General features: G+C 38.7%; 1 pseudogene; it reads right to left on the bottom strand.

Annotated features, from left to right (window-relative positions):
- Positions 1-2,177: 2,177 nt before the first annotated feature.
- Positions 2,178-25,544, bottom strand: LOC137297289 (uncharacterized; annotated as a pseudogene).
- Between the last annotated feature and the right edge of the window lie 829 nt (positions 25,545-26,373).

Here is a 26,373-nt window from a genome sequence, read left to right as displayed (position 1 = left end):
TCAAATCAGTGACTGAGTGAGTGTAATCCCCACATGTTTCTATTCAACATTAATTAGCTAATTAGCTTTAACACTTCAGTACTCTGTCCTCTGTTGTGCTCTGAAAATAGCAGAAAATCGGAATGTATCAATAGTTTCCGATCTCGTCTCAAAGCCATTCTCTTTAAACGAACATTCGACTAAGTGCATATGAGCAGGGCTTTGGATATGTAGCGCTATAGAAATGCTTAATTTGATTTTGATTTCATCTGACGACCAGGATACAAACAGCCTTCGACAGTGAGTTGTCTAAAAAGATGTTACTTTTTGAGTTCTTCAAATATAATCCCATCTTCAAACTTTTATTCCTGAACACCTGTTTTATGAAGAAAGATCGAGGGTTAGCTAAACGTACCTCGATCCAGCCCGCCTAGGTAGAATCAGTGCCAAGCAGTAACAGCTGTCACCAACCAACCATTGTAACAACCAAAGCGACAGAACAATGTTTCTTAAATGATTAATTGATTGTTCCTTGTTGAACGTTAGACTCAACAATTTTCCTGCTAATGCGATCTCTAAATAATCGAGACTGGACCAGACAATCCAGTGTGAAACATCGTGAGCATCGATTAACTTAGTTGACATGTGCCGATTAAATCAGCGAGCTTTATCACCACAGTCCGAAAAATCCAGATTTCACGAATGTGTCCTTTCCAAGTAACGGATAAGGTTGTGCCAAACGAGACTGTGAGAGCAACGTCATGCAATAATTTCATTTCGCACTGACTTATCCACAGAAAAATATACGTTACCTACAAGTCATGGTTTTTTCTCCATATGCGAACCTTTCCTATTATTTCCTGGTGAAACGTATTGCATTGATAGACTAGAAACGTAACATCACCGTGTACATGACAGATCGCTGAACGTCGACCAGAAACAAAGCATTAATGCAGCGTCCAGCATTTAAATTTCGCGTAGAGCTCGCTGGAAAGAATTTACAAGAATTCATAGAAAGGATGCGTAGTCATGATGTATATTACTTGGACATTTGTCAGACATGATAGTATGTCTGTTACTGGATTTTATGTCTCTTTTAGGTTTCAGGTTTTCGGTTTCAAGTGTGAAGTGAAATCAACAAATTACAAAATGAATAATTGTAAAATTTAATAGTTTGTATTGCCTTTATCTTACCCCAAGAAGCACCATAAATATTGGATAACCATTGTTTTCCTTGGAACATTTTTGTCAGAACATACAACCTAAGCAGTAAGATTCTCTGACTACAAAATTATCAATAGTTCACAATCATTATTGACTTCTCAATCACGAAATTGGCCTCTTGTCAATGAAGATGATGTGCACCATTTTGCTGAAGACTTTAGATGTTTTGGCATCTTTGGCACATCATTCCACCAGAGTTAAACACAAAGCCTTACATCAGTGCTTAATACTTTAATGCTACACAACATCTCACAATAACATTACAGAAATGAAGCTGTGGCCAAGCGTGACAACACATAGCCCCGTAAGCTACAACGAACGTGTGTCAGATAGTGTCTCTACAAAAATGCGGGAAGAAAATGGCATAATAGGGAACAGACTGATATGTTAGTTTGAAAGTGAGTGAGTGAATTTTAAAGTCACATCGGCACTATTTCAACTTTATCGTGATTAAAACTAGTTCTAAATTCAATGATCACTGGATTGTCTGTCCTAGATTATTTACAGACCACAGCCAGATACTGCTGGGTGCGGCGTAAAACTCAACTCACCGTCAATGAAGGTAAAACTAGTTCTAAATCCATTAACATATACAAGAATAAGCTCTAGAGTGCCAACGACTGAAGGGAGATCACCATAGCAGTGTGTGATAGTTTTTAAGCCAAGTTCAAGGTCATAGAACAGTACCACCATTATGTTTTACAGGGTAATGTCGGTACTACGTTGAAGTCCATTGTCGCAGTATGGATTTGTCAGATTAAACCTGCTGAGTCCATCCATATCAATGGACTTCGTGCATTACAGATTGTTGTAATATATCTTCATATCTCATCCAACGAGGAGACATGTATGTAGAATTTATGTTAGTTAAGTTCACCCTGAGCATGATCTATGAATATGACAATGTGCAGTATCAAATTGTTTGCATGCATTCTTCTGTTGCTTGAACCGTTGTCCCCTCATTCAGTTTCATCCTAATCACGATCGACTGTGTTGTAGTAAGGCGTTGCATTGGCGATATGTTCATATGTACTTTCACTTGCAGGAACCTTTGTCTTCTCGTCAAGTGTCACATAGTGCTCCTCTGACGTCTTGTCCTTCGTACTTTCGAGTTTTGTCAACAGTCTGATAAACAAAATGTGGCAATGGCTAAATGTTACACGTAAGAACCGACTCCTTTACAAAACAGAAGCACAATAATTATATTACACAATGTGAAGGAGCTGAATATGGCAGGAACCGAAGAATCTATGACAGATAAGGCAGTAAAGTGCTTACTTAGAGGTATAAAATGCGTTGTGTTATTCAATAAACAGTGGAAATAGTATTACCGTCTGATGTAAATGGTTCCACCAATCACCGTAACAATCAACAGCACAGACAGGGCCACAGCAACTGGCAATAGCCAGTTGAATCTTTCCACCATTGGGTTCACTAAATTAAACAAATGTGAGAATGATCGACAATACATAAACGATGCATATAGAAGGTAGACAATCAGACATTTCCATTGTTTGATCATCAGATAAATCAGATTCCACTGAGGATAAAAGGACAAAAAGTGTGAGTGTGAGTACACTGACAATCTGTAATAACAGAAGTTCTGAACTGACAATATTTTGAAATATTTTTGCTTAAGTTATCTCTGGAAACATATTCGCCTGTGCAGATTTTGTATGTAACGAGAATGTAAGTTGGAAATCAATGACACACGCTCACATAATCCAGCAGTTCAATGTCATGTAAAAATAAATTTAAGAATATTAAACATATATGTTTAATATTCTAAATTTCTTAAATTTATTTTTACATGAAACATGGATTTACGTTACCGATTTCATTATGTAATACAGAAATATCATAGGAAACAGAAAATAAGAAAGCAAAGGTGTGTTGAAAAGGAAACCGAACACGAAAGTTTCATAACATATGTACAGTATTTGATTAAAGGATTATCAAATTAAACAGACTAAACAGCCAAAAAGACCCTTGTATTAATCATGCATAACAAGAACTCATTTCTCATGACATCCTCTACAAAATACTTTAAACGATCTATACCACCTAGGGTGATGGGGTAGCGCACTGGAAAAAGAATACGCTCGTCATGTCGAAGACATGGGTTCGATGCCCAACATGGGTAACATGTGTGAAGCCCATTTCTTGTGTCTATACACCACTGCTCTGATATTGGTGACATATTGCTAAAAGTAGCATAAAACCATATGCATTCACCCACTCGCTAAACAGGTGTCACTACAGGATCTTCTAGGCTGGAGAAACTACAAGCAATTTTCTATTTAGTGAAAGTCGGACGTCATAGACAATGTACTCTGATATGGGTTCATGTTTTTATATCGTTGCTATGGGTATGACCAATGCAAGGTGATTATCAAAGACACTGTATACCGAAGGGTGATTTTCGGTGTTGAACAAACAGAAGCTCAGGTCCCAAGTATTTCCATGTCCACTAAAGTCATGAACTGAATGAACGAATTATCATCATCCAGTCATATTGCCATGGAGATGTGTCTTAGCTGAAATCCAATCCTCTACTTAATTCATAGAAAACTTATTCTCACTGCCATTATAGAGAGAAGAAAAGCCCAATAAAATCATGAAATGGATTAAAGGATTATCATAATCACGATGCCATGGAGATGTGTGTCACATGTGAGATATCTCCTTTAGTAATCGCCAGATCGTTAATATGGACAGGAGTGCATGCAGGTCATTAACAAGTACGATAGTTCGACCCAACAAGCTCTCTCTAAGAACTCTCTGGTTACCATAGGAACCCATGCTACACGAACACACTGACAAAAAGTGTTTGCCATCCATAAAGAGACCTTCCTGGACAAGGGAATTCTTTGAATGAGACAGAGGACTAGTACACTATTGATGGAATTTGACATGCTGCAAAAAAACATCAGGCCAATTGTAGCCTAATATATCAAAAAAGACTTTCAAATATGGACCAGCGTCCTACATCATAAGCGCAACAGAGCTGCCTCACAGCACTAATGTATGCCGTCATTTATCCATGACATGTTCCGTTTACAAATGAAACACTTTCGACAGCATCCATATTTTGAGACACCTACTACCATGGGAGTCATGTTTACATTCTGAAAGCATATCTACTCATCAAAAGTTTAGTTCACGCGTGTTACGATGGCCACTTACTTCTAGCAACTGTTCTAAACTTCACTTTGCAAAAGAATTCCACCCTTTTCAGAGGTACTATATACACGTACAGGCACAAATTCGTTACCTTGAGATGATGAGTGTCATGAGTTAAATACATTATGAAATTCGATGAAAAAGGTGCGTTCTTAACAAAACATCATGCCAAAATGCAGCTGTTTACATGCACGATGTCTTCTGAATGGTTAAAATGAGTACAAACGTTTGATAGGTAAAGTCTTGTGTGGCCACGAAACCTCAAACACTCCAAATGCACCATACAGAAAAACACGTCGTTCCTGCTCTCTAACATTCTGACTCACCTTGTTGACAGGTGAGATTCATCCATCCTGCTGCACATCCTCCAGGGCATGTACCTGTGGTTTTGTTACACGTTGCACCACCAAGACAGTTTCCACATGGGGAGACGCAGTTGATACCATAGAAACCGTCTTGACATGCTTCACAAATATATAAGATCGTACATGTTTAGATACAAGTTCGAGATTTATCGTTTTCGTTGTAAAGGCGACAAAATCAGTTAATGGTGTCTGTACGTTTACACGTACAGACACAGATTTATTGTAAAACAAATTCATCATGTTGAAAAAGATTTGTGTCATGGGTTCAATAAATCACGAAATTCGATGAAAAAAAAAGTGCGTTCCTAACAAAACATCATGCCAAGAGGCCACTGTTCACATGCAACATATATTCTGAACGGTGTTAATATGAGTATAAATAATATGCCTACTATGAGGTCTTCAGTGTCCACGAGACCCCATATACGGCAAAGGCTCTTTACAGAAAAACACGTCTTTCCTGCTCCCTACCATTCTGACTCACCTTGTTGACAGGTGAGATTCATCCATCCTGCTGCACATCCTCCAGGGCATGTACCTGCGGTCTTGTTACAAGTGGCACCACCAAGACAGTTTCCACATGGGGAGGCGCAGTTGATACCGTAGAATCCGTCTGGACATGCTACACAAATACATATATACATATATACATATACAAATACATCATTTACCGTTTCCCTTCACAACGTGATATATTCATTTGATAGTGGTGATGTATATTTGCTCTCCACACATGTGAATGTGTTCGTGCGCGGGAATGAGTAATACGTATACCCAGATTACGCTAAAATTGCGTTACAAGGTATCTTGAGCCGTTAAGGTGGACATTAGACTACGACCTGTCATAGTAACCACGTATGAGTTAAACAAAATTGAGAACAAAACTGAACGCTTAACATCTAACGTTTTTTCTTTCATCTGATATTGCCATATCACGTTGTCTTACTATGTCACCAGGCAGCTATCATGTGTCCTACAAACATCCAACAACGTTAAAAAGCAAGCTTGAAGTATTTCTGTCTGTGCACACATCCTCACCGATACTTGTCAGCCTACTAAACACTGCTTTACTCTCAATTTGTTTTCATAAAATTTCTTTTTGTTTTCTTTATTGCCAATACGTCATGCCAATACGGTAGCGTTATTCACTATAATAATGAAGTACGTCTAAATAGTGTAACACGCTTTCAGAGAAATGAAACAATTTAAACCCTTGTGTGTACGTATTACAGGATGGCCATCTTCATGATTCCAATTGTTGGATAAAAGGTTGGCTGAAGTGGTCAGTGGAAGGTAAGAGAAGGAAGATGACTATTGTCACTACTACAAATATATATACTTTCTTCCAAAAGTTTAGACTCATTTAAAACACTCACTACATGTTATGTATAGATATACGGTTACATCGAAGATTGATTTATCGGCTGACTTGAGGGAACCAAATACAAACCATATTCACATTAATTGCACTATGATCATGAATGATATTGCTGAAAAGCATGGGCAAATATCGTGCATGTGAGCATATTGTTGCAAATTCTCATTCGCCAATTTTCATTGATTTTATCACTGTCTGAACTCTATTGACACTAATCGTTTCAACATTACGAACTAGCTTTACGTTACGTCTGTTCATGGGTAAACAATACATTTAAACAGTATGGAATGTTTGGCAAAATTTGCTTCAGAACAGTTGCCTGAAATACGTGGCTATATTTACACTAGTGAGTCTAAACTTTTGAAAGGAAGGATAGATCTTCCTCCTTGTGTCTACTCGCAAGGGGATTCAGTTCTATAATAGGTCACAAGTTATTTATGTCGGTGCTGAGAGACACCTGTATGGATCGGATGGTCAGCAATGAACTATGTGACAGCATGAGACTTACACACAAATGCAATCACTGCTTTTTTCCTAGTTCATACTCACTCAGTCATTTAGCAGATATATTGCAAAATGTCAAACATATAGTCCTATCACACATGTGCTTCACTGCAATACACTAACACATCTGCAATACGAGAGAAAATAGAAACAGTTGAGGAATTGAATGAAATGTTAGCAAATACACAAATGATATACATTAGCCTTGAAGATGCTTTTTCGATTTATTATTTTAGCGCTGGCACGTATCTGTTTCTTTGTTGTTGCCAGTCTCTGAAGAGTTGACATGAATGCAGCTAGGGTTTATGAAGGCAGCATGTACTGCAAGTCCCCCAGATTAACTTGGAATATAAATTCTCTCCTACGGTACCTGTTTGACAGTCGGTACCAGTATATCCCGAAAAACATCCACTAGAACAGTGACCAGTGACCTTGTCACACACATCAGTGCTTTGAAGGCACCGGCACTGTTTGTCACAATCTTCAGAAAACCATCCGTTACTGCAAACTGAACATAGTTACACAATAGTCATCATCATTTGATCGATCGTAGAATAGATGAAAAATGTGAACTAAGTGTGGTGGCCGTGCATCAGAGATGTAAAGGACGACAGGTAACTACAGACTCTTAAAGACATAGATTTCTCTGAAAATCTAACATCCTCGTCAGGTGATAATATATTACATAGCAATACCCAGCCATCTGAAGACATACCAAATATCTGCACTTCACACAAAGTAAGGAGTTTGTGTTGACCAGGTATCCATATACTGACAGTGGTTCCTGCCATTGGCTGGCGGCAGGTGACGTTAGCTATAGCAGGAGGATGTTCAGTTGGTGACCACTTGTAGCACATCTGGCTGCCTACAAGTATCTCCATGCCCTGGTTTCTGTAAGGCCCTGTACAGAAGATAGAGACACATGATGTAGAGTAATACCTGCTTGACCTATGACATCAAATGCTTTTCCGAGGCTCACAGTTTTTTGTCTTATATAGAACAACTCCCATGTTTACAGTCGTAATTAAAAATACATACTTAAAATAAAACTCCCTACTGTTAAAGACTTGATATTTCTTGAACATTTAACGCAAGCACTATGCTCACCTAGACTCTGCGAGTTATTATATTCATCGTGACGAGAAAAATGAATTATCACTAACCAGAAATTTTAACTCACTCACTGAAGGTATGTCACTAGAGTGAGTGAGTGAGTTTAGTTTTACGCCGCACTCAGCAATAGTCCAGCTATATGGCGGAGGTCTGTAAATAATCGAGTCTGGACCAGACAATCCAGTGATCAACAACATGAGCATCGATCTGCGCAATTGTGAACCGATGACATGTGGGAACCGATGACATGTGTCAACCAAGTCAGCCAGTCTGACTACCCGATCCCGTTAGTCGCCTCTCACGACAAGCATAATCGCCTTTTATGGCAAGCATGGGTTGCTGGAGGCATATTCTACCCCTGGACCTTCACGTGTCGTATGTCAATAGAGACCATAGGGACTTTGGTTACCTGCATGAACCAACGACGGATTAATAGCATCCCTTCAGCCGTGAGTGCATTTAAATACAGCTATAATTTATGAATACGAAAATTAAAAGTTCAGTAAGTTTAACTTACATTGAATGTTTAAGGACTTACGTACCCCCACAGGAGGACGATAATTTTACAATATTCATGTCATTGTATATCAATTACGTAGAAAGATGGTCATGCTATGGATCACTGGATAGTGTGGCTCAGACTCGTTTAGTTAGACCATCGCTATAAAAGTGGAATGTTGCTGAGGGCGATGTTAAAATCAATCAATCAATCAACCATTCAGTCTGTTGGGTTGTTATCCTTGTCAGCACGCAACGACAACTTCAATTCATCAGATTTCCACGGAAGCGTATTAGGGCCATGGTGAAATTTATTTTGGGTGTCACTATCTCCTACGTAGGACAAACTATCTCCTATGTAGTGCTAAATATCCCCTACGTAGGACTTAGTATCTCCTACGTATGGCATACTAACTGCCACGGAGTACTTAATCCTTTTAAATGTTCGGATTATAAAGTGTGGTTATTAAATTGAGAAATGTTTGGTTATAGAGGACGATATATAGCAGAAATGCACGTCAGCGCGTATTTATGACACCAACGCAGTGTTTATACACAGTGTTATTGTGTTAGTGAGTGTGTGTATGTGTGTGTGTGTTACGTTTGTGTGACGTGGACTAACTGCGGTTATAGGTGTTCTCTCTCTCTTTCTCTCGCACACACAGAGACACACACGCAGAAACACAGACAGACAGACAAGGGGGAAAATTTTTCTGATATGAATTCTCGCTGTGACACGTCCTCCGAAAGTTTTGCTTTCTTCATATGAGACTAGGTTGGATCAGATATAACGCTCGTTTGCGATTTATTTTTTCGCAATTGTTTACAAGTTGACTGGTGGAAAAGTGACGAATGCAGCGTATAGCAATACGGAATTTCAAAAGATTGGCATTATAGTTGTTTGTATAAGTATAAGGCACACCATGAGTTTGTTAAGTGGAAAGACTGTAAATAGATAAATTACCTTTAAATCATTACGTTTACTATGAATTTCTACAGTCTTGTTTCCATAACTTTCCAATTATTCCGAGATGCAGTTTCTAAGGACAGATACAGTAGTATAGCTTCTGAAAACAGCAGATGAACAACTGTACTCTTGAAAGATACATATTGCATTTGATTTGAAGGAATCATTTCACAGAGTATGAGTTGGTCTTTTTCAATAAATCACATCGTTGAAAAGCATAGGTAACAATGTTTGGTCATCATCCTGAAGTAGCTGTAGGTAATGCAAAAATGAAGGGACATTATCACACATTGGATCAATCACGAATGTATTGGTGTTAATCACACGATGACGTGTCAACCATACATACACAACTGAGCAAAATGAAACTGTAAACTCTCTCCACTTACATTTCACATACCCAGCTCACTGTTGTTAAGTGCGATAGTCAGCAATACATATACAGGCCACCAAGAAGTAAATTGAGTAAAGCACGTAGGAAAAACATGGTCGATACATTGTGCCTGTCACTGGCCTGAATGCTCTTTGCAAACGTTGCATTTGTAATTCATAGTAAGAAATGGCAGTTCAACAGTTAAAGTGTGCTGCCAATAAGAATGAAGAAATATCACAATTTAATAGAAAATGGTCACCTCTATGACATATACTCCCGGCATAATATCAATGAAATTTCCAATACGTGTAATGCCTACCCTTATGAACTTGTGTTTTATTGTGTACTAGTTCTGTTGCATTATGTACCTTTTATATTTGTATCTACTGATTTGAATGAATTGAATGAAAAATAACTGTCATAGATATCATTGTAATGTCCGATATCACCTGTCTGCCCACATTTATATGAACGTATTTGTCAAGTTCTCTATAACTAAAACACCACTGTTCAGGAAAGGGGCACCCATGAAGAGCCACCTCCTCGTGGTGGGTGCTGGGTAACGCTAAGTGCTCTTCTCCCGTGTGGACCCGGGACAGAATGAGTCCACAGCACCCCATTGCTTGTCGTAAGAGGCGACTAAATTGGGCAACCTGTTTGCCGTGGGTTGCGTCCCGTGTCGGTGGAGGACGGGATCCTGGTGGTTGAGGGCAGATGGGCTTTTAACTGCGTTTCATTTGCCCAACACACCACTTCGGCCCTTACTTCACCTAGACGGGTGGTTGAATGGGCCCGATTCAACCAATCGGCTGGTCATGCCAAGCCCTGTGCATGGATTATATACAAAAGCACAGAATTTTTATTTGGAATTGTTGAACTTATGGTCTTGGCACCCTTATTCTTGGAACAATATTTGACTTGACTTTGATATGTTTATCGTGAACTTTGCCTAGAGTCTTATGCCAGAAGGCGATGGCTCATGGGCCAATCTGGTAGAATCATTAATCTCTTAATTTTTCTGCTGGAGTATATCACCTGGGTATCCTTGGTGCTGCAAGCTGGAGATCCGCTTGTTTTTAGCATTGTCCTTGTGATACTCCGTGGAGGGTGGGGAGTTCGGGTGATGAACAAATATGTCTTAAACATGGAATACCAAACACCCCCCAAAAAACAAAACGTCCACTCGATGATGTTGGAGAACAGCGACAAGGTGCTTCTGCTGATCATTGGCCACGATTTTTGATATTGGAAACTCCGGATAAGACTCCCTTAAAAATTAATCCTTTTGCGGTTTCTAAAGGTATCAACGGAATAGCTGGAGAGGTACAAAACATCAAACACTTGCGTTCAGGATCCATTCTAATTGAATGTAGCAGAAAACAGCAGGCTATCAACCTTTTATCTACGGATATGTTCGTTGGAGTTCCTGTTATAGTCTCTGCCCATAGAACACTAAATACCAGCAAGGGTATAATCAGAGACAGGGATCGACTGTTGGCTGCTATGTCTGAGTTAGACATTGCTTCTGAAATGAAAGATCAGGGAGTAATATTTGTCAAGCGTTTTACTACCCGCAGAAACAATGAAACCATTCAGACAAATACCTACCTCTTTGCTTTCTCTTCACCGAATCCTCCAAAGTCAGTCAAGGTTGGTTACAGCAATATGTCCGTTGACATCTATATCCCAAATCCTTTGAGATGTTTTAGATGTCAAAAATATGGACACGGTGTTAACAACTGTACAAAACCAATAACATGTGGCCACTGCAGTGAAACTAGCCATGTTACAGAAGACTGCACTAGTAACATAAAGAAGTGCACAAACTGTACAGGAAATCATTCTTCCTTTTCAAAAGACTGCCCAGTTTGGAAAAAACAAATGGAAATTACTAAAATCAAATTTACCCAAAATATTAGCTTTGTAGATGCCAAAAAGATCGTTGAATCAACAGCACCAAGTGGTTCATATGCATCAGTTGCCAGGACATCTTCGGACACAAACCTAAAGGTAAACACCTTAGCAGTACCCACCTGTTCAATACATTGTCAGACCGACTTGACATGGGTTAAAACCAACACACCTCAGCCACTCACACCTGAACAGTCTACTCAGACTGAGAACTCTGGCAATAACGTGGTTATCCAGCCAGACATTCCATCACAGTCTTCTAATCAAGATTCTTCATCCGGGGAACATTCATTATCTCAGTCCAACCAACAAACTCGAACTAAAGTCAATTCTAAAAACACTGTTCAAAGTATTCATAAACCAAGAACAGAATCATTGAAAAAAAGTGGCAGACCTCAAAAGGGTTCAGAAAATCCAATCAAGATATATAACAAATACGGTTCACTAGAGGACATGGAAGTGTCCGAAAACTCCTGTCCCAGGACACATAGCCTGTCGCCCTCGAAGAAAGTGAGGGGCAGATCCCCCATCATTCCACCTAAAAGATAAGTCAACCTGCTACTATCGTACAGTGGAATTGTAGAGGTCTTAGGACTAATTTTAATGAATTACAGCTATTAGTCCAGGATCTAACACCATCGGTTTTTGTCTACAAGAAACGTATCTGAAACAGACGGACATTTTTACTTTGCGCCAGTTTACAGCCTATCATTGTTTTTCCCCTCTAGGTGACAGGGCCACTGGAGGATCTTCTATACTTGTACGGAGGGATGTTATTCACAGTCCCGTTATACTAACAACTTCGCTCCAAGCTGTGGCAGTACGACTTACTCTCGGTGTTGCATTTACATTATGCTCTCTCTATATTCCACCTTCATCTGCACTTCAACAGACTGATCTTCAATCACTCTATGATCAACTCCCGAAGCCATGCGTTATTATGGGTGATCTCAATGGTCACAACCCACTTTGGGGCAGCACTAACACTAGCACTAAAGGCAAAATACTTGAAGATTTTATTTCCAGTAATGATCTGTGCATATTTAATAATGACTCAAGTACATATCTGCATCCTGCAAGTGGTACTTATTCTTCTCTGGATCTGTCTCTTGCAGATTCTATTTTACTGAATGAATTTGATTGGTCTGTTCATAATGACCTTTGTGGAAGTGATCACTTCCCGACTATTGTCTCAGAACTAACTCCATCTGCTTCTCCATCACATACAAGATGGAACTTTTCGAAGGCTGACTGGCCTTTATTCCAAACTATTTGTAAATCGAAACTGCGACCTGGCTGTTTCAGTGATATAACCGATCCCATTCAAACCTTTGCTGACATTTTAAATGAAATAGCTGATGAGTGTATACCTAAGTCCTCTACGACTCCACATGTACGAAAGCCATGGTTTAATACAGATTGTAGACAAGCTAGAAAAGCGAGAAAAAAGGCAGAAAATTATTTCCGTCGTCACCCAACCGTCCACAACTTGAATAAATTTAAAATACTCAATGCGAAGGCACGTCGCACCTTCAAACAAAATAAAAGGCAATCTTGGAGGAACTATGTGTCCAAACTTAATTCACGTACACCAATATCAAAGGTATGGAACATGGTTCAAAGAATTAAAGGTAAAGGTTCAAAAGCTGCTGTTCACCATCTTAAAGATGGGGATAATTTAATTACTGGCACATCTGAAATTGCAAATAAAATTGGCGAAACTCTTGCCAAGAATTCATCGTCGGCGAATTATGTCCCTGAGTTTCAGAGATATCAGAAACAACAGGAAAAGATAAAGCTTAATTTCGATTCACATAACGGCGAAGATTACAATGAAGTGTTTTCTTTACATGAGCTCCATACGGCTCTTGAGCAAGCTCATGACACTGCAACAGGTGATGATAATATACATTACCAGCTACTGAAGCACTTACCTGAATCATGTTTGATGACACTTTTGGATCTATTTGACCAAATATGGACGTCTGGAAAATTTCCTCCTTCATGGAGAAATGCCATTGTAGTTCCAATACCAAAACCTGGTAAGGATCATACAGATCCGTCGAATTATAGACCAATATCGTTAACTAGCTGTGTTTGCAAAACCATGGAACGTATGGTGAATAATAGACTTGTTTGGTATCTTGAAACCAATAACCTTATCACAAATATTCAATGTGGTTTCAGAAAAAATCATAGTACCATTGATCATCTGGTACGTTTAGAATCCTTCGTTAAAAATGCTATAGTCAACAAACAACATGCTGTATCAATTTTCTTTGATCTTGAAAAGGCTTATGATACCACCTGGAAGCATGGCATTTTGAAGGATCTGCATGATTTTGGTTTGAGAGGCCGTTTGCCTCTTTTTATATCACAATTTTTAAAAGACAGGCAATTTCAAGTCCGTGTGGGTTCAACCCTGTCTGATCATTATAATCAGGACCAGGGTGTTCCCCAGGGCAGTATTTTGTCGGTGACCTTATTTAGCATTAAGATCAATAGTTTATCCAAGGTTTTAAATCATTCAATTGATGGATCGCTTTTTGTGGATGATTTTAATATTTCCTGCTGTGGTAAAAATATGCATACTATTGAACGGCAATTACAGTTGTGTTTAAATAAAATAAATAAATGGTGTCTTGAAAACGGTTTCAAATTCTCAAAGTCGAAAACTAACTGTCTACACTTTTGTAGGAAATATAAACCGCATAAAGACCCTGAACTATATTTAAGTGGCACTCCCATTAAAGTTGTAAAGGAGGCCAAGTTCTTGGGCCTAGTTTTCGATTCCCATTTAACCTTTTTGCCGCATATCAAATCTCTAAAAGCCAAATGCCTGAAAGCACTCGATCTGTTGAAAGTTGTTTCCAACTCAAAGTGGGGAGGGGATCAAGCTACCCTCCTACAACTATATCGATCACTGGTCCGTTCAAAACTTGATTATGGCTCCATCGTATATGGTGGAGCCTCCAAAAGCAACCTGCAACTATTAGATTCTGTCCACCATCAAGGTCTAAGACTTTGCCTTGGGTCATTCCGAACTTCACCTATTGACAGTCTTTACGTTGAGGCCGATGAACCATCTCTTACACAACGTCGTATAAAATTATCCTTACAATACATGACTAAATTATATTCTAATGAATCTAACCCTGCATATACCTGTGTGTTCAATCCACTTTATGAGGATCTGTACGACAAGAAGTCTTCTCTTGTTCCACCTCTAGGGCACAGAATTAAACCCTTTCTTTCTTCGGCCGGCATTGGGCTGGAAAACATAGCTCCCTCCCGTCTTCTTTCTTCTCCTCCTTGGCAATTGGTTAGGCCACAAGTTGACCTAACATTGACTTCATTTAAAAAATCAGAAACTAATGAACTACAATATAAACAAGAATATAATCAATTAAAAACTAAATATAGCAATTACAAACCCTTATATACAGATGGGTCCAAGGACGGTGGTGCAGTGGCTTGTGCCACTGTCATTGGATCCAGAACAATATCTTCTAGACTACCAGATAACAGCTCTATTTTTACAGCTGAAGCAAACGCCATACTAACGGCTCTTAAATATATTCAAAGACACCCTAAACGTAAACAATATATAATCTATTCCGACTCTCTTTCGTGCCTTCAGGCTATTAAAAAATTGTCGTGCAAACATCCACTTTTAATTGAAATTATTGAAATGTATAATGATCTTGCAACTGGCCAATACGACATCGTCTTTTGTTGGTTACCTAGCCACGTAGGTATTTCAGGGAATACACTGGCTGACATTGCTGCGAAGGCAGCACTCAACAAATCTGTGACTCCACTTCTTATTCCATACAGTGATTATAAAAGTGCAATTAGATCTTATGTCCGTCATCTGATGCAGAAGAAGTGGGACACCCAAGTGGGTATCAATAAATTACATGAAATAAAACCTTACATTGGTTATACCCACTTGGGTTGTCCGTCCAGATTTGAAGAGGTCATTTTGCGACGATGTCGTATTGGTCATACAAGGTTTACCCATGCATACCTGTTGAAGGGTGAAGATCCACCATTTTGCATCCCTTGTGATGAGAGAACCACGGTCAAGCATATCTTGCTTGACTGTGTTGAATTCTCCATCATAAGGGATAAATATTTCAATGTAAAAACACTTTCGGATCTTTTTAACACAGTCAATACTCATTTAATTATTGGATTTTTAAGGGAAATTGATTTCCTTGTTGACTTATAATTGATATGTTCTGTAGATAGTTGTATTTTAATGGTTGGTAGTATATATAAGGAACATTGATCATTAGTGGCTGTACCCTCAACGGGGGTTGAAGTATTGTAAAATAATTGTCCTCCTGAGAGGGTACGTAAGTCCCAAAATTTTCAAAGTCAATTTATACTTTCCAGGACTTTTAAGTGTAGTCTTTGTGTTATTTTAATTTTGGCTAAAATTTCTTAAAATTGCCAGCGGCTGAGGGGATGGTGTAAATCCAACTAGGGACCATGCAGGTAGCAAAGGTACTGTAAGTCCCCATGGTCCCTAGTCTGGTGTTCTACCTTCTGTTGTTGGCGATCTATAGCCTGTTTTTATATTGTATTGTCCATATAACGATATCAGTTTTACCTTTCCACACTAGTTTTAATGCTAACTGTGATATCCTAGTTGTTTTACTGTCCTTCGTTGACAGGTTTTATAATGGACACAATAGTCGTTTTCATTGATGAATGTTCTCGTCACGATATGGCTGAAACAGTGCCGATGTGACGTTAAATTGTAACTCACTCACTCACTCACTCAGGAAAGGACGGTAACGATGTGTGCTCACAGCTAAGCATGGTTTTAGTAATGGGATAACAATATGATACCACAGTTACGATCAATATGATATCACATGTAGGATCTACAGTCGATAACAATACACGAGGTTCGCGCGAGTATTTCTACTCATCACTTCTACCAACAGCTCAGACTACCTGTCTGTACTGCAAAATATCTCGACGACCAGGAAGTGAATCATGTGAAACACGTGGGGTATACTTTATAGAAAGGCAATCTATACACACGTTCTATACAAATGATACAATGGCTTGCTTTTTCTACGTGTATATGTAACGCTTTAGAAAGTTTATGCACTCTGCCGTACCCTGGTTGAATGTTTCCATATTAAGAGGGGATACAAGGAGAAGAGCCATTGCATGGCTGTGAGATACGATCAGTTTGGCTTGACATAGATTTGAATGGTTGTGGATGTTTGAGAAAGTCCTCGACGCCCCATCCCCTAGTCACGCACATGAGCACACGTACACGCATCCATCTACACCAGTCTGGGAACACTCCGCTACAACTGCTACAACCCTGAGCGCGACGATAAACCAAACTGGAAACACCTATCTCAGACCCTGCTTTATCACTAACTTACACACATACACACACACACGTCCGTCCGCACGCACACACACGCACGCACACACCAACGCGTACACACACTGCATGCACACGTCGACAGTGGATACACCAAATTTCACGGTTTGTTTACTTGTTGGTAGCCCAGCTTTATCGATGCTCTGTATATCAATAGATTAGAATGAGTTATTTCCAGATCGCTGCCATGCAGCTGGAATATTAATTTTCACAAGATCCACAAGGAAATCCCTACAGCCGGACTACCAGGAGTAGGATACTTTTATGGGGAAATCATTAGAAAATATCAATGACATTTTTAACTATTTGTTAAATTTGGGAAAATCGTTTCGTCCGTATCATCAAATCGGGAAAAACTAGCATTATCCTCACAATTTACAAAGTAACCTTCAGTCAGATGTCCACATTTCTAAAATAGGTTGTTTTTCTGTCATGAAAAAGATAATGCTGTGTCACATATGACCTTTTCAGGGAATCAAACCATTCACCATCCACAGTTGTCACAAACATCTGTCTATTTATATGAGGGAAGTCATTTCACAATTTCCGCAATCACGAAGAGTGAGCCGTCACATAGTGGTCACAAGAAGTAAACATGACACTAGTAAGTTTTAACTAAGTAAGTTAAAATGGGCAAACTGTGGGCTGTTCATGGCTCCGTTGTTGCAAGCGTCCAGCAATCCTGCTGTCCCTAGTATAGTCATCTACCTTCCGCTGTTGGCGATCAGCATCCCATTTTTATATTTTATTGTCCAAAACTAGCGTTCTAATTTTAAAGATATATGCTTGCTAGTTTTAACTCATTTTGTGATGATATAGTGAGACTGTCCTTCGTTGACATATAAATTCCGATTACATGTATGCATTACGGATTTAGAACTAGTTTTAGTCAAAATATGGCTGAAATATTGCCGATGTGACTTTAAATCTTAACTCACTCACTCACTCCTACACTGCTGCCAATAAATGTAAAATACACGTTATACTCAAAGTCATCATCTTTCGGCATTTGGCGTACTACTAGTACATCTACCGCGTCTGCTACTGTTACTGCTGCTGGTGTTGCAATAACAAATATTACTACTAGTTAATTTCTAGAAGGTGGTGGGGTATAATGACGTTCGCTTCTTAAGACAAAGCCCAGGGGTCGCATCGAAATATGGGTAAAATAAGTGAAGCACATTTCTGGTGTCACCAGCCTTGGTGTTGCTAGAATATTGCTAAGAGCGGCATAAAACTAAACTCACGCACTCACTAATTTTGCGAACTTTTACTGCTACATATATACCAATACTAACACGCAGTAATCGAAAGTCAAATGTCACTACTGTGCTACTCTATATCGTGTAAACACGTGCACGAAAGATGGACACACTCAGATGTTTCATATTTATGACGGATCTGCACATATTCTAACCTGACCCTAAAGATTGAACCGTGTGGATAATATTTGAACACCCTAAAGAATCTGCTTACAGAAACGGAGACTTTCGGTTAGGTCATCCGTGATGTGAAACTTATCATTATGGTGAATTAATTAGTTGGAATAACATTGTTTCACATTTATCTTTTAGCGTGAATCAGTTGCAATATAATTACCATGTAAAATGTACAGGAAGTTCTATGAGTTCTGGTGCCATCGCCGGCCGTCAAGTGCTACAGAGGAACGTTATCCCACACCGCACCACCCAAAACCAAACCATAAAAGATACATTCACGAATACCTATTACAAAGTGAGGATTCTCCATTTTATACCCCTTGTGGTTAAGGAATCACGGTCAAACAAATACTGTTTGACTGTGTTAATTTTTCCATCACAAGGGATACATATTTCAATGCCAAGCCCTGAAGGATCGATCTTTTTAGTTTGCACTTACCATTTAATTAGAGCATTTCTATAAGAAATAGAACTATTAGATACATCTGGATTAAAGCTGTTTAAATGTTTAACTCTTTTATTCTTGGTAGTTTTAATAAACAGCTGATATTGTTAGTAGTTGTATCGTATCCTCGAAGGGAGTTGAAGTATTGTTCTCCTGGTGTGTACGTAATTTAAGTCTGAAAACAATTAAAATGAATTTAAACTTCCTTAGATTTTTATCCGCAGTAGATATGTTATTTTAATGTTATGGCTGGATTGTCCAAAAGATGGAATATTACTGAATGCGGTGTTAAATAACAACCAACCAACAAACGAATAAAGCACATTCAATCTTCATCTCTTCATCCATTGACTTGGATTGACTAAGTTCAATAAGGGAAACGTAAACGAGAGCACAACCATGTCGATATTGTTTATTCATGAATAATTCAATATGAATTCAAGATGTTTGAATGATGCCTGTTACATGTTGAGTAGTGTTGTGCACAAACGTTTAAACGTAAAAAGTAAACATGCAAGAGCAAGTAGTGACCTGCTTAAATGAAACAAAACGTCTTACAGCGGAAAAAAATGGTGTTTGTTATCTTAACTACACAAAGCACCGCACATTGAAACCTAGTGATGGGTGAGTTTGGTTCATTTTAGTATCGTGTCTTCACGAAAGAGCATAAGAGGGAGCTGACTGATTCATGTAATCAAATTCAAGACAAGTTGATAGTCGTAAAATTATGTATCACCGTTATTGTCATATGATGGCTATATGGATCCTTGTAGAAGTGGTGGAAAAGTTGAGCACTTGTGAAGTGTTATATTCAATATGTTGTGTGTACCAATTTTTTGAACCCGGGATATTCAATATGTTGTGTGCACAACACTTATGAAGCTGGCATATTCAATTTGTTGTCTTTTCCAGATAGGTAATAGCTAAATCTATAGACATAAAGTACATTTAGTCAGCATAAATTTATTATATCTATCTATCTAGACTCACGAGAGTGTGTAACACAAGTTCCATGTGTATCACTTCATATTTGTGCCATTAATGAACCCACACGTTGGAGTATCAGGCTGGTCTGACGCTTAATTACACTAGTAGCATGTGGGTAATGACTATGTAGTTGTGTTGTAGAGGGAAATCTCAGTTAGTAACGTACAATGTCATAAAATTCATTTGTTGCTGAAACCATTGAATATGGGACATGTGTGGATTGCGTCGCTGAAACGGTGGCACCGCGTCAGATTATATGTGTTGTCTGAACATGATCTATGAACATGACAATGTACAGTGTCAAAATGTTTGCATGTGTTATTCTGTTGCTTGAACTGTTGTCTTCTCATTCAGTTTCATCCTGAACACGATCGACTGTGTTATAGTAAGGTGTTGCATTCGCGATATGTTCGTGTATACTTTCTGTTGCAGGAGCGTTTGTCTTCTCGTCAAGTGTCATAAAGTGTTCTTCTCCCATCTCGGTCTTCATGCTCTCCAGCAATCTAAAGAACAAAATGTTTCCACGATAAAGTTAAAAGAAACCTATCGAGACAAACACACAATGTCCCATGTATGAAAATATGGGAAAAAGCTGTGACAACAGATACAATATCGTGCAGGGCAACTGTTTGAATCGTGTTTGACCACTAACGGGTCTTGTGTTCTGTGTAATATTTGTTCTTTTTTCTCGCATTTAATAGTAGCATGTACAATTTCTGCAAGAATATAAGGGAATGCGTCAGTCATTCTACAATTAGAAGCGCCAGTTCGATGTCAATGATTCACTATCAAGTAAAATACGTCTTTAAGGAGTCAACTGTTTTACGCACAAAAAGAGAGCACGAAAATCGGTTGTGTTTACTACTCCACATTTTTAAAAAGAATTTATGGTTTTGCTTAAAGAGTGTGTGTCATATTGGGATTTACTTCCCCATTGGTGGATGGCTACTTTGAATTGAGTCTACGGCAGGTAAACAAAGAGCATTCCTATAAGTTGTGAACACGTATGGTTGTGATTAAATAAGGACATTATATTACCGCCTGATTTAAATTTTTGCTCCAATTACTGTGAAGAACAACAACACTGAAAGGACAACTGCTACTGACACTTTCCAGCAGCATGAATCCTTTGTGGGGGCCTCTGAATCAGACTTATGTGAGGAGAATCTACAACACCCAGTTGAGACGACCATCCCATATTAACCCTGCTCGATAATCTGATAAATCATGTTTCACTTTGCGCAAAAAGACAAAAGGGGATGGAAAATAAATGAATTGTTACTGAAAGTCCACATTGACACGAATTGTGGATGAATAGGAGTAAAATGCAGGAAGCATTTAAAACATATGTGTTTTTGCCTAACATGACAGCAAAACATGTTGCTAAAGCAAGTTGTGACTGTCCAATACAATAATCAGAGGTAGTTTATTGCAATGATATTACATAGTTGTCGTGAATGTATTTCTATCAGTATAAACTGTTACTTGCAAGCGAGCTTGTATTTAGATGTGTTCTGGATTTGGTATTGAATCATCTTAGAACAACATGGATTAATCTAGCACAGCATGCAAAAACCTGTTCTCACATCAAGACTATCGGTTGCATGGAGATCGTACGTCTACCCAACTGTTGTTTTTCGAAGTTTTACCACTGTGCTGTAAGTGAATATATTTACCTTGCTCAGATGTTTTAAAACTTGGTGTGACGAGGAAGGACACGTTGTATGAATTCATAACATATTTTTGGAAATAGAATTAATTAAAGTTAGCGAATTCTGCGTAATTGCGCTACGACTACTACTGATTTGGTATCGTAGTGCTGATGAAAGGTACTTCCGTTCTATCTTGCACTGCTGTTGTGCGAATACCTTTGCTAATTACATAATAACGTCTTTGTTGCTTGTTGGTTTCACAATGAAGAATTATTACAGAAATATTTTCTTATTAACTAAAGGTAGAAATCGACACCTGGCAGCACATTTAATGGCAGTGTTGCGTCGGTATATCTGCTTGGCTATACGAGGGGTCTGACTTGTTGACACCACGCTGTCACTTACACTAAACACCATGACGACCCTTTTGAGTACGTGCGAAATATGTGAAATACCCTAAATAAAGATCCGATACATGCCTAAACATAATGATCCCACCTAATGGCAAACGTAATGTCTTCACTGTGTCCCCTGCTTATTTTTTATTTTTACATTAATGCATCAGGAAACAAGCAAAGGGGGTTTATAAATTATGTCCGTCGTAAAAGCAAATCATAGTAAAACTGAAATTAATGTATCATGTTAGTTGTTAAACAGTGAATGCAATATGATGTGATCTAAGGCCCTTCCTGGATGGACTCCGACTCAGTTGCTTGTTCCTTAACCTTTAAGTTCTGGGTATATTTGTGTCTTATTCCAGTGATGACGCGGGTGCTTACTCAGTAGACAGGTGCCGTCAATAATCCACCCTGCTGTACATCCTTTAGGACAGGTTCCGCTTGTCTTGTCACAAGTGTCACCATCAAGAGATGAGCAGTTGACGCCATAGAAATGATGTGGACATTTTGTAAATCTCGATATACATTCAATAACATAACAACATGATTACATACATAACATTACGTCGCTCCTGAAATTAAGATAACACCTGTGCCTTCACTTATCTTCACATGCTGCAAATCCTCCATGGTATATTTCGCTTATCTTATCACAGCTGAAATGTTTCGGACAATATCCATTATTGAAGATAACTGCTACCATTGTAAACACATAGTTACAAACTGCTTCAACGTTGAGGTTAACCTTTATATAAAACAGTCATAAAATAAACACCTAAAATATAGTCATTGCCACATCAGTACTTACGTTGCTGGCATAACTCTGTGTCACCATTCATCCACCGTGCTGCATATCCTCCAGGACATGTTCCTGTGGTGTTGTTAAAGCTGACAGCCTTGAGGCAGTTTCCACACTGTGAGGAGCAGTTTATACCATAGGAATCATCTGGACATGCTGTGAATACACATACTGAACACGTGGATTTACAGAATGGGGGAAGGGAAACATACACACTTCCCTTGGACAAAAATGTGCAAGGTATGCACACACGAGAAACCAAATATGAATATTGGATAAAACTTGTAAACTATCATTTCATTAAAGTTATTACAATGCAAGGAAATATTTTCGTTTGCATTATGGGCCATAAATTTTGAAAATAAACAAATCCACCAACCAAAATTCTCACGAGATGAAATCAATGCTCACTTTGCAAACATAAATCTGTGTCGTCATTTATCCATCCTGCTGCACATCCCGTCAGAACAGACCCCTTTGGTCTTGTCACAGGTGGCACCTTTGAGGCAGTTCCCACAGCGGGAGGCACAGTTGATGCCATGGAAACCATCTGGACATGTTACAATCAGACATACGAGTGGAATCCTCGTATTATGCAGGATGAGCTTGAACTCGGCACTCACAGTACATGTACACCTTTTGTGGACAAAGCACTGTGAAGTACGTAAAGTTGCTCTCGAGAGTGTATCACAGTGAATATTTGCACATTTGTATAATCTGGTCAACAAATCATACCGTACGACTGAACACTAATGCTTTAGAATCGGTCCACTTCCTTTTGAATGACATGCCAGTTCATATCTTACATACTCCTATAGGATCATGCTATTCCTTTTTGTCTGATTATCACGCTTTTTGGTTGTTACATACCAGATTTACATATCACATTGAGAGAAATTTACGTCCAGCTCCTGGGAAATATTCCACTTCTCAAAATGTGTGTTAGTTTTAAATTAGAATTGTGATACTCTAGTTGTTTTACCGTACTTTGAAGACGGTTTCTATAATATATACACAATCCTTACAATCATGTTTGTTCTCGTCACGATGTGGCTGAAATATTGCCGATGTGACGTAAAGTTATAACGCACTCACTCACTATGTCCAATATCGTTACCCAATGATATATTCATTCCGTACATGTAAACTGATCCTTAAAGACAAGCTCTTTTTCGCTTTTTCACGTCGAACAGCGATGTTCTCAGCTGAATGGGAATGTATGTTCTTTTGCCTTCCAGTTGATTTAATATCTGAGATCATCTTAGTAGACATGATAGTAACTCAGTCATAAGGGCTTTGAACAGCCTGAGGGAGAATGATCACCTGTAAATTATAAACATTAAATGCCTAAGTTCCCATGGAAAGTAAACTAGAAATTATATGCATAACCATGCATGTAAATGGACAGCGAGCGGAGAGGCAGATGCCAGTGTAAAATTGTAGCACTGACCATTCATAATTGCCTGGAGTTTGGTATTGGCGAAATGTATAACCAATGTGATTCGCCATTACGTTTATGCATGACCAATCAGTATCAATACGACTCCTAAACATAGCTAGGCCGTTGTAAGCCCAGTCAGCGAAACTGACCATCCACTACATTCAATGTCATGACCAATAACCATAGATGATGTCTAATCTTGATGCCCATGGATCGGTTTGTATTGTGCAGTGTGACTGACATCAAGGATGCAAATTGATATTTCCGCTAATGTAATATTCCACTACACAGGTCCCAGATAGAAAACGAGTGATACTTGCATTGCATCTATAAAAATATGCAATGGGAATGGTAGTACTTCAAACAGTGCAGTATTATTTTGTATAATTAGATCACTGATGTTTTTTTGTTTTTGGGTTTTTTTGGGTTTTTTTTTTTTTTTTTTTTTTTTTTGGGGGGGGAGGGGGTTGAACAGAAGGTAATTTGAAAAACAATAAATGTTTATGAAGCAGCAGATGGCTTAAAGATATACTGGAGACAGAAACATGATCAGTAATTCAATTTAACGCTATTGGTATCTTTTATATATCAAATATACATTGTAAACATAAACAGTTTATTTGATGTCCGTTGATCTACATGCTGTTTGAACAGGCCTGTCACTGGGAGTAAATGCTCACTCAATGGATGGTCCGCCTGATTTTGCTTTTTTTTAAACACTCAACACAGTTCAACCAAAAGCGAAATAAATAATCGTGATCAAATCCGTCAAGCGTCTGATACCATCTGCACTTGGGTCATGTGTGTGTAAACTCACAGTTTTGAAGCAGATAAAGCCTGATGTGTTGTATCTTCTCTGGAACTGAAGTGTTCAGATTCACGATCCAGGTGGGATTGTCTCTCGTTGTGTATGAATACGAGTTGATACTGTGATAACAGTCGTGGCGTTGCCATCAACACCACGATCTGCACCAAATTCATTGCCATATGTTCTGCTCTGGTATGAGGATCTCCGCAAAGCAGTGTTTTCTGAAAATGTGAATAGACATCCGGATTCACAAAAAGAAGACATATATGTTGTGATATGTCATTTTATTACTCACGTCTTTTACTTCCCACTCATTTTTCTGACAGTAGCTACCGAACCATCCTTACTGACATCTGTCTTGATCACCTATCTGGCTACAGGGATTAGAGGGGAACACGACACACACAGCAGTGGTGTTACAGTGACATTCGGCATCTGTTTCTAAAGGCACTGTTATACTTCTTCATACAACTGACTGATGTTTCCACATTATTAAATTTATATTCAATAATTGAATATTGTAAGTTATATATTATAGGTAAAATTAGTTTGAACGATTTTGTTTAATCGCACTATCAATCAGATGTTGTCGCGTATTTGGCATTTGGTGAAGAACGTTCCTACCAGCGAGGGCCGCAATGAGGCAGCCAAGAAGAATTCCAAATCAGTGACCAATCCATTTTGAGTACCAAGCTGAAAATACAACGTAACAAAACGTTAACAGTCCTTACCATACTGTATAAATAGTGATTTACACCAGAGTGTCCTTTAAAACAATATCAACCTTGAGTCGATCAAGGTATGAACATGTAAATCCTTCTTTCAGCTTGGAATATATTTCTATGGGATCTCCAAACACACAGGTCCATGAAGCACCTTAGGACATATCGACGTTATCACGAGAATGGATGATTTGGAAATGCAGACATTATTTCTAATATATGTATATTATTTTCAAATACAGTTACATAGACTACGTCTCCATCCAAGACCAACCCATGTTGGGCACGTAACTGTTAAGACCATCAAAATGGGTCATTTACCCATAACAAATAATCAGGTATATCGACGTGACCATGAGACTGGAAGCTACGTCCGATATTAGGAAGACCATAGTAAATGACTTGGTTTGGATCTCTATGTAGTGAAAATCTTTATGGTTGCAACAAAATCCTTTGTTGTTATCGTGGTACGCCGGCAATTACATGCAAGCAAAAACACCAGTCCTCAATGCATATCGTTTGCTTAAATAGGATCCACGTACTTTGCTATGATCCGTTGAACATACTGTGCTGGCTATACCAGACAGTGTGGAATGATTACTTTCGCATTTGAAACCTGGATATGGTCGTTCAGTTCACAATGTGAGCCGTGAGCCATTCACAGACCTTTGTGTTAATTCAGGTATATTGAAAGGGATATCGTCACACTGTTGCATGATCGTGAAGCTTTGGTTAACTTTGACAGGTTTCGTTTTAAGCTAACAATTCATC

The sequence above is a fragment of the Haliotis asinina genome, chromosome 9 (genome assembly GCF_037392515.1).
Source record: "Haliotis asinina isolate JCU_RB_2024 chromosome 9, JCU_Hal_asi_v2, whole genome shotgun sequence".
In the NCBI taxonomy this organism is placed as follows: domain Eukaryota; kingdom Metazoa; phylum Mollusca; class Gastropoda; order Lepetellida; family Haliotidae; genus Haliotis; species Haliotis asinina.
Note: the sequence above shows the minus strand (reverse complement) of the source record. Positions and strands in the feature narration are given on the sequence as shown.